Source organism: Protopterus annectens, chromosome 7.part0 (genome assembly GCF_019279795.1).
Source record: "Protopterus annectens isolate FY-2018-M chromosome 7.part0, PAN1.0, whole genome shotgun sequence".
NCBI lineage: Eukaryota > Metazoa > Chordata > Ceratodontiformes > Protopteridae > Protopterus > Protopterus annectens.
Window position 1 is genome coordinate 1,706,167,307 of NC_056739.1, and position 14,082 is coordinate 1,706,181,388.

A 14,082-nucleotide genomic window follows, 5' to 3' on the forward strand; every position below is an offset into this window, starting at 1 on the left:
CGTAAGATAGGCCATCTGGGTGTCTGTGTCCAAGTTGGCACCCAGGAAAATTATTTTCTGAGATGGTGTTAGCCTGGATTTGTCTTTGTTGACTGTGTATCCCAGAGAATTCAATAACCGTGTTACATAAGCCAGATGTTCCAGAAGTATGTGTTTGCTGTCCGCTTGGATCAGGCAGTTGTCCAAATAAGGGTAAATTTGTATCCCTTGAAGTCTGCAGTAGGCAATTACTGATGCCAGGCATTTCGTGAATACTCTGGGCGCAGTATATAAGCCAAAGGACAATGCAGATAATTGATAGTGGATTGAACCTGCAAGAAATCTGAGGTATCTTCTGCAGCTTTGTCTGATTGGGACATGCAGGTATGCCTCCTTGAGGTCCAATGTTACCAGCCAAGACTCCTTGCCCAGCATGGGAAGAAGCTGCTGTAAGGTGAGCATCTTGAATTTTGGTACGAGTAGAAATGTGTTTAGGATGGATAAGTCCAAAATGGGTCTCCAATTGGTTCCCTTCCTTGGTACCAGGAATAGTCTGGAATAAAAACCTTGACCTTGTTCGTGAGTAGGTACCTCTTGAATAGCTTTCATGTCCATGAGCTTTGAAATTTGTATTTGAGCCTCTGTCCTTTGATTGTGTGGCAGGTTCGGCATGCCTCTCATTTTGGGAAGAGTGTGAAAATGAAATCTGTAGCCTCTGTTTATAATGTCCAGGATCCATTTGTCTTTTGTGATAATATGCCAATTTTTGAAAATAATGCCAGCTTTCCTCCTAAGGGTGCTGCCAGCTGAGACTTGCTTGGCATGCAAAGGGAAAGTCATTGGGTTTGCTTCCTGTATTGATGTGCACTGTCTTCGCCACCTCTTGGTGCTGGAGTTTGCCATTGTCTGCCTCTATATGCTCCTTGCGATTGTCCTCTGCCCTTGTGCCTGTATCTACCTCTTTGGGGATTGTCCGTGGCTGGAAAGGACCAGTTTTTGAAGGCCAATTTCTGCTAAAGCGTGGTGGTTGTACCTGTAGAAAAGCTTTGACAGTTTGCATAGATTTAGCTTTTCTTCCATTTTCCGTAGTATCTCCTCAGCATTAGTACCAAATAATACATCCTTTTGTAAAGGAGCATCTAGTAGTTTAGCTTTAACATGATCAGGCAAGGTTTGTTCCCTAAGCCAGGCATGTCTACGAATGACTGATCCTGTAACAGCAGCTCTACTTGAGGCCTCTAGAGCATCATAGCCACATTGTAAGGTGTGTTTACCCACTTGTTCTGCACTATGCATCATATCCTGCAACTCCTTCAAATCTGGTTATTCAGGTTGTGACATTTTATTCCTTAATTGTGATAACAGAAACTGCTGATATTTAAGCATATGGAACTGACAATTTAAGGCCCTCATGGCTAGGGTGGCGAGGTATATACCTTTTTTCCCCACCTTTCTAAGGATCTAGGCTCTCTTTCGGAAGGTAATGGATTCTTAGCAGTAGAGGCCTTCATTCCCTTGGGGCCTTGAGAAATGGTTTCAGGGTCAGCATTATGGCTTTTGTAAAGAAATTGGTGTGAGTTAGGAACTCTGTAGTACCTATCAGGCTTGACTGGGGCAGGAGGCAGGGAATCCGGATTAAGGCAAGCCTCCGAGTAAACATCATCAAGTATGTCCAAGACAGGAGGAATCGCCAGAGGTCTGTGCTGAGGTAGCAAAAGAAATTCCCTAAGTCTTTTCTTGGAATCTGAAAAATCTTGGCCTTCCCAATGGAAGTGTTCCCTCAAGTTATGCAAGGTTTCCCCGAAAGAGAAATCCTCTGGGGGAGATACAGAAGGAATGGACTGCTCTGCATCAGAATCTTCAAAAGCGGAGTACGAGTGTTCCTCTTCATCAGAATGTTCTGAAATAACGGAGCCCTGGTCAGAAGAGGGAGAATCTTCCTCCACTCTGGGTCTCTTGTCCGGAGGGGGTTGGGAACCACTGATAGGAGTAATTAAATCCTCAGCCATTTTGAGCATCTGCTTTTTAGGCATGGGACCTGGAGATGGGCCCTGTGCAACAGGCCTCTTGGGATGCATGGCTGATTTGGACTTAGTAAAGGCCTTTATGGAAAAGGAAGATGAGGGTCTGAAGACACCATGGGTGGAAGTGGACCGGTCCACATTAAGAGGCTCAACACTCACAGTGGCTTCGGTAGCTGTAGTCAGGGTATGGGCCGAGGCACCTGCGGTCTCGGTTACAGAAGACACCGCCAGAGAAGTGTCGTCGGTAGTCATGGGCTGCGTAGACGCCTCGCTGAGAACCGGACCATGTGTAGTCAGTTTTGGCGTGGTGTTGGTGGAGACCGGACCTCGTGTTGGTCTTTGTCCTTGCGGTTTTTGGACAAAACGGTAGTCGGAGTCTCCGACGACATTTTATAATCAAAAGCTTTACCAAAAAAGTGCTGGGCGAACTCCGCCCGACGCTTAATAGTGCGTTTATTGAAAGTAGCAAAAAAGCGACAGCCCGAGACGTCGTGGTCTGGGCCTAAACAAGGTATACAGAGGGAATGGAAATCCTTATGCGGTATTTGCTTCCCACAAGAAATACAATTGTTAACTTTGTCTGACATCGGTCTGAGGCAAGAAAAGTTTCCCCAATGGGGTACTTAGCTTTAAAGAAGACTTCGGTTTCCAAATTTTCATAATTTCAGGAGCTGGCCGACCGGCACTTGCGAACTGCTTCTGCTTCGGGCACCGCGCGGCAAAAAAGACTGAAGAAAATGGTGTCGGCTGTGTCTTATATACCCCTGTCACACTGACGTCAGGAAAGAAAGCGACGACAACCGACGCCGGACCTAGACTTTGGAATTCGGCCGACCGAGGACCCGCCTGACGGCAGGAGAACCCATCTGTTATGACTGCAGCTGTATGCACAATGAACATCCCTGTGATTGGTATCTGCAGCCTTTTGAGCACCTGGATTTGCCTTGAGTGGCTCTGTTGGACACAGGAAAGGACCAATTTTTAGCAGGCCAGTGTCTACTGAACCTGAGTGGCTGCACTTGCAAGAAATCTTTTACAGTTTGCATAGATTTAGCTTTGTCTTCTATTTTCTTTAAAACCTCTTCTGCCTTATTACCAAAACAGAGCATCATGCTGCAAAGGGGCATCCAACAATTTAGCTTTAACATGATCAGGCAGATTTTGCTCCTTGAGCCGGGCATGCCTTCCTCCAAGGAATCAAAACCACATTGCAAAGTATGCTTTCCAACCTGTTCTGCTGAATGCAATAAATCCTGTAACTCTTTACTTTCCACACAATCAGAAATCAACATAATTTTCTGTTTCAGTAAGCCCATAACATGCTGTTGATATTTAAGCATATGAAACTGGCAGTTTAAAGCCCTGATTGCTAAGGTTGCAGACGTATAAACCTTCTTTCCCCATCTATCCAGTGCCTTGGAATCTCTATCAGAGGGGGTAGGATTTTTGGCTGTAGAGGCCTTTATACCCTTGGGACCCTGAGAAATAGTTTCAGGATCAGCAGCAGGATTTTTGAATAGAAATTTGTGGGAATCAGGAACCCTGTAATATCTGTCTGGCTTACTAGGAGCCAGAGGCAGGGAATCAGGAGTCATGCTTGACTCCAAAAACACATCAACAATGTCTAATATGGGACGTATTGCCAACGGCCTATTCTGAGGAAGAAGGAAATCCCTAAGCCTCTTGTTTGATTCAGAGAAGTCCTGACTCCCAGTGAAAATGCTTAGGAGAAGCTTTGTCGTCGGTTTTGGACCTCGACAGTCTGTCTGTCTTTTTCTTTGCGTTTTTTTGTAAACTCAGGTAGTCGGATTGCTAACCGACCTTTCAGGATAATTAAATCTTGTACCAAAATATTCAGAAGCAAAAATATACTGACGCTTAATAGTGCACAAAACCGACAGCAAGGCAAGTTGTGATCTGGACCTAGGCAAGGAATACAGTACAAATGAAAATCCTTAGGAGGTTTTGCTTCCCACAAGTAATGCAATTATTAAATTTTACTGACATCGGTAAGGAGCAAGAAAAAGGTACTTAGCTTTAGTTTGAAGACTTCGGTTCTAAAACTCGAATACGAAAATTTCAGGAGTCGGCCGACTGGCACTTACAAACTGCTTCTGCTTAGGGCACCGCGCGGCAAGAAAGACTGAATAAAATGGTGTCAGCTGCATGTTTTATACCCCTGACGACCTGACGTCATGGAAGAAGAGACAGCAACCGACGCAGAACCCAAGACTTTGTTATTCAGGCCGACTGAGGGCAACCTGCCAGCAGATTACCCAAATGTAATGACCGCAACAGTGAAACACGAAGAACATCTGCTGCAAGTTCTGCCACAATACAAAGAGGTCTTTGGCAAAACTTAAACTCCATCAAAGGCAAGCCTTGCTGGCTATGGAGAAATCCTGGCACCAGAATTTCCAAAAACCATAAGCCAGCACATACGGTTCCATCGAAACCAACTTTATTGAAATCTAGATTCCTTAAATAAAGGAATCTGAAGACTAAACAGCATACCGGTTTCGGCCATACCCTGGCCTTTATCAATGCAGTTCAAAACATAATTAGGAAACCCGACCCCTGGTGGACCATGCTTATATACTCAATATTTAAAGTGATACAAATTCCTATTTAATAATAAGCACCATACATTGAAACATTGCACATAAATCACAACATGTGACAAAAAAGTATATTATGATAACATAATAAACATATAAACCATGTGCAATGGAACGTCAGGATTTATTGTGTTACAAAGTTAATAATAGGACTGTTAATACAACAAAAGATATTCAACCAATAAGGTTGGTGACTACCTATGGGAACAATACCAATTGTTTCAGGGATGTCATTAACCAACATTGGGGTATCCTTTTGTCACATGAAGTTTTAGGCAGGGTGTTGCCGGCAAACTGTCAGTTTTCTTATCGAAGGGGACGGAATTTGAATGCTCACTTCACACATTATAAAAGACATGTTGGAAATATACCACAACAAAGAACCCTAAGTGGTGATAGATTAAGGGGGTGTTATCCTTGTGGGCATTGTGCTGCATGTCAGCATTTGCAACAAACCAAAGAATTTTCTAGTAAAAATACATCACGAATATTTTTGCTAATTGCAGCACAGATTGGGTGGTATATTTGGATACATGTAGTTGCTCTGCGTTCTATGTTGGACAAACGTCCAGACCTGTCAAATTTAGAATAGGGGAACATTTAAGTGCAATCAAAAACAAACGTGTTGCCAATGCACTATTCAAACATACCATTGAGCATCCTTCAGCCATCTTTCGGTTTGTGGTTATAGATAAAATTACCCTTCATAGGGGTTTTAAAGCTGGTTGGCATCAAAAACTTGATCAAATGGAACAAAGATGGATAATTCAATTGGGGGGCTTATTTAAACCTGGTTTAAATATGTTGGAATAGAACTTGGCATGGCTAGTGTGTATGTGCAACTATTTATATATCGAAATAATTGGTACTCACATTATAACTATGATATTCTCCTTGGAGTTGGTTTGTAGGCATAGTACAAATCCAATGGGAAGGTGGTGTACACACATAGCGCGATATATATATATATAAATATATATATATATATATATATATATATGTAGGTGTATGCGTGGAGGTGTGTGTATAACTAAGTAGATGTAGATTCTTAAAGAAATGACCTATTTTGGTCGTTTTCTACACATAGTAATAGTTTTGACCAGTTGCTCTGATCACCGTATAAGTCCCTTTACAATTTGTTGATGGAAGATGTTTAGGTATTATTATATTTTCATTAAAATAACACTTTATTATAATTGTATTTTATTTTATTATTTATTTTTCATTTTTTATTTTTTAATTTAATTTATGGTGTTATTGCACATGGTTTATATGTTTATTATATTATCATAATATACTTTTTTGTCACATGCTGTGATTTATGTGCAATGTTTCAATGTATGGTGCTTATTATTAAATAGGAATTTGTATCACTTTAAATATTGAGTATATAAGCATGGTCCACCAGGGGTCGGGTTTCCTAATTATGTTTTGAACTGCATTGATAAAGGCCAGGGTATGGCCGAAACCGGTATGCTGTTTAGTCTTCAGATTCCTTTATTTAAGGAATCTAGATTTCAATAAAGTTGGTTTTGATGGAACCGTATGTGCTGGCTTATGGTTTTTGAATGTTTACTTGGTTTTGGAGCCATGCACGTTGTCCGGCGTGCGCGTACCTTGGGTGGAGTTGCTGACCAGAATTTCCAAAGCCTGAAATGCCAGAGATATAGGGGACTTGCAGTGCCTGCACACCACAGTTCTGGGGGTGGGGGTGGTTGTGAAACAGCCCTCAGTTGTCTTGAAGTCTTTCCTGGCAGAGATGCTGTGATCTGTAATTCTAACATTGGAGCATGCATCATGTACCACTAGAGCTGGAAGTGCCAAAGCCTTTTTGCTTCTGAAGACAAAACCTCAATGTGGGCATCAGAATCAGTTGCTTTAGAAAAGCTGGCGAACTCATCCACTCAACCTACAAGTTACCAGCCAAGACTCCTTGCCCAGCATGGGAAGAAGCTGCTGTAAGGTGAGCATCTTGAATTTTGTGCGAGTAGAAATGTGTTTAGGATGGATAAGTCCAAAATGGGTCTCCAATTGGTTCCCTTCCTTGGTACCAGGAATAGTCTGGAATAAAAACCTTGACCTTGTTCGTGAGTAGGTACCTCTTGAATAGCTTTCATGTCCATGAGCTTTGAAATTTGTATTTGAGCCTCTGTCCTTGATTGTGTGGCAGGTTCGCATGCCTCTCATTTTTGGAAGAGTGTGAAAATGAAATCTGTAGCCTCTGTTTATAATGTCCAGGATCCATTTGTCTGTTGTGATAATATGCCAATTTTTTGAAAATAATGCCAGCTTTCCTCCCAAGGGTGCTGCCAGCTGAGACTTGCTTGGCATGCAAAGGGGAAAGTCATTGGGTTTGTTTCCTGTATTGTTGTGCACTGTCTTCGCCACCTCTTGGTGCTGGAGTTTGCCATTGTCTGCCTCTATATGATCCTTGAGATTGTCCTCTGCCCCTTGTGCGCCTGTATCTACCTCTTTGGGGCTTGTCCGTGGCTGGAAAGGACCAGTTTTTTGAAGGCCAATTTCTGCTAAAACGTGGTGGTTGTACCTGTAGAAAAGCTTTGACAGTTTGCATAGATTTAGCTTTTTCTTCCATTTTCCGTAGTATCTCCTCAGCATTAGTACCAAATAATACATCCTTTGTAAAGGAGCATCTAGTAGTTTAGCTTTAACATAATCAGGCAAGGTTTGTTCCCTAAGCCAGGCATGTCTACGAATGACTGATCCTGTAACAGCAGCTCTACTTGAGGCCTCTAGAGCATCATAGCCACATTGTAAGGTGTGTTTACCCACTTGTTCTGCACTATGCATCATATCCTGCAACTCCTTCAAATCTGGTTATTCAGGTTGTGACATTTTATTCCTTAATTGTGATAACAGAAACTGCTGATATTTAAGCATATGGAACTGACAATTTAAGGCCCTCATGGCTAGGGTGGCCGAGGTATATACCTTTTTTCCCCACCTTTCTAAGGATCTAGGCTCTCTTTCGGAAGGTAATGGATTCTTAGCAGTAGAGGCCTTCATTCCCTTGGGGCCTTGAGAAATGGTTTCAGGGTCAGCATTATGGCTTTTGTAAAGAAAGTGGTGTGAGTTAGGAACTCTGTAGTACCTATCAGGGTTGACTGGGCAGGAGGCAGGGAATCCGGATTAAGGCAAGCCTCCGAGTAAACATCATCAAGTATGTCCAAGACAGGAGGAATCGCCAGAGGTCTGTGCTGAGGTAGCAAAAGAAATTCCCTAAGTCTTTTCTTGGAATCTGAAAAATCTTGGCCTTCCCAATGGAAGTGTTCCCTCAAGTTATGCAAGGTTTCCCCGAAAGAGAAATCCTCTGGGGGAGATACAGAAGGAATGGACTGCTCTGCATCAGAATCTTCAAAAGGGGAGTACGAGTGTTCCTCTTCATCAGAATGTTCTAAAATAATGGAGCCCTGGTCAGAAGAGGGAGAATCTTCCTCCACTCTGGGTCTCTTGTCCGGAGGGGGTTGGGAAACACTGATAGGAGTAATTAAATCCTCAGCCATTTTGAGCATCTGCTTTTTAGGCATGGGACCTGGAGATGGGCCCTGTGCAACAGGCCTCTTGGGATGCATGGCTGATTTGGACTTAGTAAAGGCCTTTATGGAAAAGGAAGATGAGGGTCTGAAGACACCATGGGTGGAAGTGGACCGGTCCACATTAAGAGGCTCAACACTCACAGTGGCTTCGGTAGCTGTAGTCAGGGTATGGGCCGAGGCACCTGCGGTCTCGGTTACAGAAGACACCGCCAGAGAAGTGTCGTCGGTAGTCATGGGCTGCGTAGACGCCTCGCTGAGAACCGGACCATGTGTAGTCAGTTTTGGCGTGGTGTTGGTGGAGACGGCGGACCTCGCGTGTTGGTCTTTGTCCTTGCGGTTTTTGGACAAAACGGTAGTCGGAGTCTCCGACGACATTTTATAATCAAAAGCTTTACCAAAAAAGTGCTGGGCGAACTCCGCCCGACGCTTAATAGTGCGTTTATTGAAAGTAGCAAAAAAGCGACAGCCCGAGACGTCGTGGTCTGGGCCTAAACAAGGTATACAGAGGGAATGGAAATCCTTATGCGGTATTTGCTTCCCACAAGAAATACAATTGTTAACTTTGTCTGACATCGTCTGAGGCAAGAAAAGTTTCCCCAATGGGGTACTTAGCTTTAAAGAAGACTTCGGTTTCCAAATTTTCATAATTTCAGGAGCTGGCCGACCGGCACTTGCGAACTGCTTCTGCTTCGGGCACCGCGCGGCAAAAAAGACTGAAGAAAATGGTGTCGGCTGTGTCTTATATACCCCTGTCACACTGACGTCAGGAAAGAAAGCGACGACAACCGACGCCGGACCTAGACTTTGGAATTCGGCCGACCGAGGACCCGCCTGACGGCAGGAGAACCCATCTGTTATGACTGCAGCTGTATGCACAATGAACATCCCTGTGATTGGTATCTGCAGCCTTTTGAGCACCTGGATTTGCCTTGAGTGGCTCTGTTGGACACAGGAAAGGACCAATTTTTAGCAGGCCAGTGTCTACTGAACCTGAGTGGCTGCACTTGCAAGAAATCTTTTACAGTTTGCATAGATTTAGCTTTGTCTTCTATTTTCTTTAAAACCTCTTCTGCCTTATTACCAAAACAGAGCATCATGCTGCAAAGGGGCATCCAACAATTTAGCTTTAACATGATCAGGCAGATTTTGCTCCTTGAGCCAGGCATGCCTTCCTCCTAGGAATCAAAACCACATTGCAAAGTATGCTTTCCAACCTGTTCTGCTGAATGCAATAAATCCTGTAACTCTTTACTTTCCACACAATCAGAAATCAACATCATTTTCTGTTTCAGTAAGCCCATAACATGCTGTTGATATTTAAGCATATGAAACTGGCAGTTTAAAGCCCTGATTGCTAAGGTTGCAGACGTATAAACCTTCTTTCCTCATCTATCCAGTGCCCTGGAATCTCTATCAGAGGGGGTAGGATTTTTGGCTGTAGAGGCCTTTATACCCTTGGGACCCTGAGAAATAGTTTCAGGATCAGCAGCAGGATTTTTGAATAGAAATTTGTGGGAATCAGGAACCCTGTAATATCTGTCTGGCTTACTAGGAGCCAGAGGCAGGGAATCAGGAGCCATGCTTGACTCCAAAAACACATCAACAATGTCTAATATGGGACGTATTGCCAACGGCCTATTCTGAGGAAGAAGGAAATCCCTAAGCCTCTTGTTTGATTCAGAGAAGTCCTGACTCTCCCAGTGAAAATGCTTAGGAGAAGCTTTGTCGTCGGTTTTGGACCTCGACAGTCTGTCTGTCTTTTTCTTTGCGTTTTTTGTGAACTCCGGTAGTTGGATTGCTAACCGACCTTTCAGGATAATTAAATCTTGTACCAAAATATTTAGAAGCAAAAATATACTGACGCTTAATAGTGCATTGGTTAAATCTAGCACAAAACCGACAGCAAGGCACGTTGTGATCTGGACCTAGGCAAGGAATACAGTACAAATGAAAATCCTTAGGAGGTTTTGCTTCCCACAAGTAATGCAATTATTAAATTTTACTGACATCGGTAAGGAGCAAGAAAAAGATTCCCCAACGAGGTACTTAGCTTTAGTTTGAAGACTTCGGTTCTAAAACTCGAATACGAAAATTTCAGGAGTCGGCTGACTGGCACTTACAAACTGCTTCGGCTTAGGGCACCGCGCGACAAGAAAGACTGAATAAAATGGTGTCAGCTGCATGTTTTATACCCCTGACGACCTGACGTCATGGAAGAAGAGACTGCAACCGACGCAGAACCCAAGACTCTGTTATTCAGGCCGACTGAGGGCAACCTGCCAGCAGATTACCCAAATGTAATGACCGCAACAGTGAAACACGAAGAACATCTGCTGCAAGTTCTGCCACAATACAAAGAGGTCTTTGGCAAAACTTAAACTCCATCAAAGGCAAGCCTTGCTGGCTATGGAGAACTCCTGGCACCAGAATTTCCAAAGCCTGAAATGCCAGAGATATAGGGGACTTGCAGTGCCTGCACACCACAGTTCTGGGGGTGGGGGTGGTTGTGAAACAGCCCTCAGTTGTCTTGAAGTCTTTCCTGGCAGAGATGCTGTGATCTGTAATTCTAACATTGGAGCATGCATCATGTACCACTAGAGCTGGAAGTGCCAAAGCCTTTTTGCTTCTGAAGACAAAACCTCAATGTGGGCATCAGAATCAGTTGCTTTAGAAAAGCTGGCGAACTCATCCACTCAACCTACAAGGTGGAAATAGACCTAGAAGTACGTACTGGACATTGTTCACATGTCCACCTCCAAAGGGATCAGACAAAGACCAGTTAAGCTACAACAGATCAGGGGCTGAGAAACAACCTCACTATATTCAGCATCTTCAAGCCTATTAAGTGCAATGGGATTGATATGTTGACACATGGACAAAACTTTTTTCAAGGCTCACCCTGACTCAAAAATGTCTTTGTAAGTTTATTATTTTTTATGGCTTTTCCTGGGAAGTCTTCTCTGGCTCTGATACTTTCAAGAAGGCCTACAGCTTTTTCTACAACTGCCATGCATGAAAGGAACAGAAAGACACTTGGAATGCAAATCTCTGTACAAGATGCAGTGCTCCCATATGGAAAGGTTTTCAACCCTGCACGAGGCATGCCCTGGAAAAATGATTACAAGAGGTTAACTTAGGAATCATTCATTAGAAAATATACAATAAAACTGGTTAAAAAATAAAGACTTCACAACAGGGCCATGTATCTTTTCAAAATCTCTGCAAATTGGAGCTTTGAAGATAACATTTGTCAGAACAAGTGAGCAATAACGTTCGCGGTGAAACACGGTATACCACTGAGGAAAACAAAAACTGAGGAAGGTGAAAATTGATTATTCCATTTACAAAGGATGTAGCCTCCATTAGCACACAGGGAAGGAACTAGCCCACACCATGATGGCCATGGAGCTCTGAGAATCTGGCCGGCAGGACAGACATCACCAGTGGCTAATTCCCATATGTGTGAATAATTACTACAACAGTTAATACAGTAAAGATCAAAGTGAACGTTTAGTGACTGCAACTGGATAACTTTTAGCGACTACCTACCCATTTAATTAATTTATTTACTTGACATTTGTTGACTGGGTTGGTCCAGCTGTGACAAAGCCCTTTTTCAGTGGAGACCCAGGGGAAAAAGCTCCACAGTTAATACAAACTTACAAAAGACACATTAATACATACAGTATATACAGATGCAAGTAGATATCTACAAAAGAAGGTTAACATGAATGCTAATTAGTTTGTACATATCAGCACTTATTAAGGTACAGTGCAGCAGTACAAGGAAATCATACAGACAAATTTTACAGGGCAAGGACTAGTGGTTATCGCGTAGTAAAAGGTGGGTGAGTACGAGTTTCTAAGCTTAGTCATTCCACTGTTAAAAGCTATACATCAATAAAGTTTAATCTGGCTGAGAGTAGGAGAAGAGGTGGTAGTATGAAATGATTTTAAAGAGTGAGGTTAGGGGTAGAGAGTTAGGTAAAACGTCTTGCAGAGTTGAACAGGAGAGAGATAGGAGTAAGGTAGGAGTTTCACTGCAATAAGAGAAAGGTAAGAGATGGGTGGCCTATAAAGTTGGGTCAGTCAGGGGGGAGATAGCATTGACATAGTTTATATTTGCTTAAGTGATTTTTACAGTGTTTCTGAATTGGGGTTTGGGTCTGATGTTTCGGATCTCAAGTAGAGCACAATGCCCCTTTTGGTATGTACCTCACAAGACATCTACAACAACTGGAAAGGCCGCAAAAATACCTCACAAAGAGGATTACTGGCCTCAAACAGATGCCTTACGCAGACTGTCTCAAAAAAGTCCAGCTTTACTCCGTCGCATATCGCCTACTCAGAGGTTATCTCTGCCTAACATACAAAGCTATGTCAAACCCTGAGCTGTTGGACATGCTCCACTTAAAGAAATCCCAACCCCTCCGAGCTACACACTCTAGGGACTAAACCTTGTCACCACAATAAACAGAACATGCTGGAGGGATAGATTCCTGTCCCAGAGACTTCCCATACTCTGAAACAGACTACCTATCTATGTTAAACAGAGCTCCTCATTAGCACTCTTCAAGAAAAATCTTGATGATTGAATGGGTAATAGGAAATTCACCCCGGGGATCACTTCTGTGGTTCTGCTTGACAGGGGCACAGGAAAATAATTATCTTGGGTAGCGAAAGCCAGGGTACCTTTTTGGCTAGGCTTGTATAGGCCCTAGGGCCAATAGCCTGGTACCTACCTATCAACCTATGAACCTAAGTAGTAGTCTATTCCAGTTTTCGGCTGGGTAGCAACTATAAAGGTTTTTCTCTATCTTGATCTTGGGTTTGTGAATGGATAAAAGATGTTGGTCAGAGCTCCGGAGTGTTCTAGCTGGGGTGTAGGAGGAGATGACGGATGCAATACTGGGGCAGAAAGTTGGCTGGTATCGAATGGAATGAATTATGTGAAGCTGAGGGAGGAGTAGGTTATGGAGGAATTCTACCCATTTCAATGTTTTGAGTGCTAAGCAGTGATGAGAGGAGTATAGTAGTTCGGCAGCAAATTTAACTACTTTATTAAAAGTGGATTCTAGTTTAGAAATAAGTGAGGTCTGTAAATTGGTGCGTATTTGAGAGCCATAGTGAATGGATGGTAGTAGGTAGGTATGTGATAGAGCAATTACTACAACAGGAAAGAAATTAGACAGAGGCAGTATCTACCATCAGTGGTGAGGACTTAGACCCAGCCCTCTGCCATTCTTGTCTGCAGTTAGAAGATCATGCCTACCACTACTACTACTGTCTTCATCACTTAGATTTAGATAATGTTTGTCCTCTAAGTCCTCTAGCCCTCTGCTGCCCCTTGGCAGTCTAAATCACGCAGCCTCCAAATGTGGGTTCTGGATAGGCTTTGCAGGGGAGCAAAAGGAAAAGAATGACTTTGATGTCTTCTCTTATTTCTTTACTCGTCTCCAGAAGCATTGTTTGGCTTTTCTTTATGTAGATTAAAAGGGATCTATAAGACACAGTGAAAGGCAATGCAGTAGTTACCCAGAAAACAAAGGAGCTTAACTAAGTGTTTTGTGGCAAACACCGTCTCTTGCACCTTCATTTTACGTGTAGTCTGAGAAGTCAGATATACATTCAATTATCAAAGGAAAAAGCAAAAGTGACAAAATAATAAAATCTGATAACAGGCTGAGAAAACAGGCTCCATTCCAAAAACAATGTAAGTAATATACTGATATTAGTGAGAAATACTGGAAAAACTGGTGTGATGCCACCTGAAAGACAGGAATGTCGTAACTTAGGATCCGCTGCAAGAAATATCTCAAAATAAGATAACCTCAAGTGACTTTAAAACAAAACAAATTCATAAAATTATCAATTTACAACTGCAAATAATGGACTGCATCAAAGTGC

At 42.8% G+C, this 14,082-nt stretch overlaps 1 protein-coding gene across 1 annotated transcript in view; it reads right to left on the reverse strand.

Annotated features, from left to right (window-relative positions):
* SMARCAL1 (SWI/SNF related, matrix associated, actin dependent regulator of chromatin, subfamily a like 1) overlaps positions 1-14,082 on the reverse strand; it is a 911,772-nt gene that overhangs the window by 539,897 nt on the left and 357,793 nt on the right. The window lies entirely within an intron of this gene.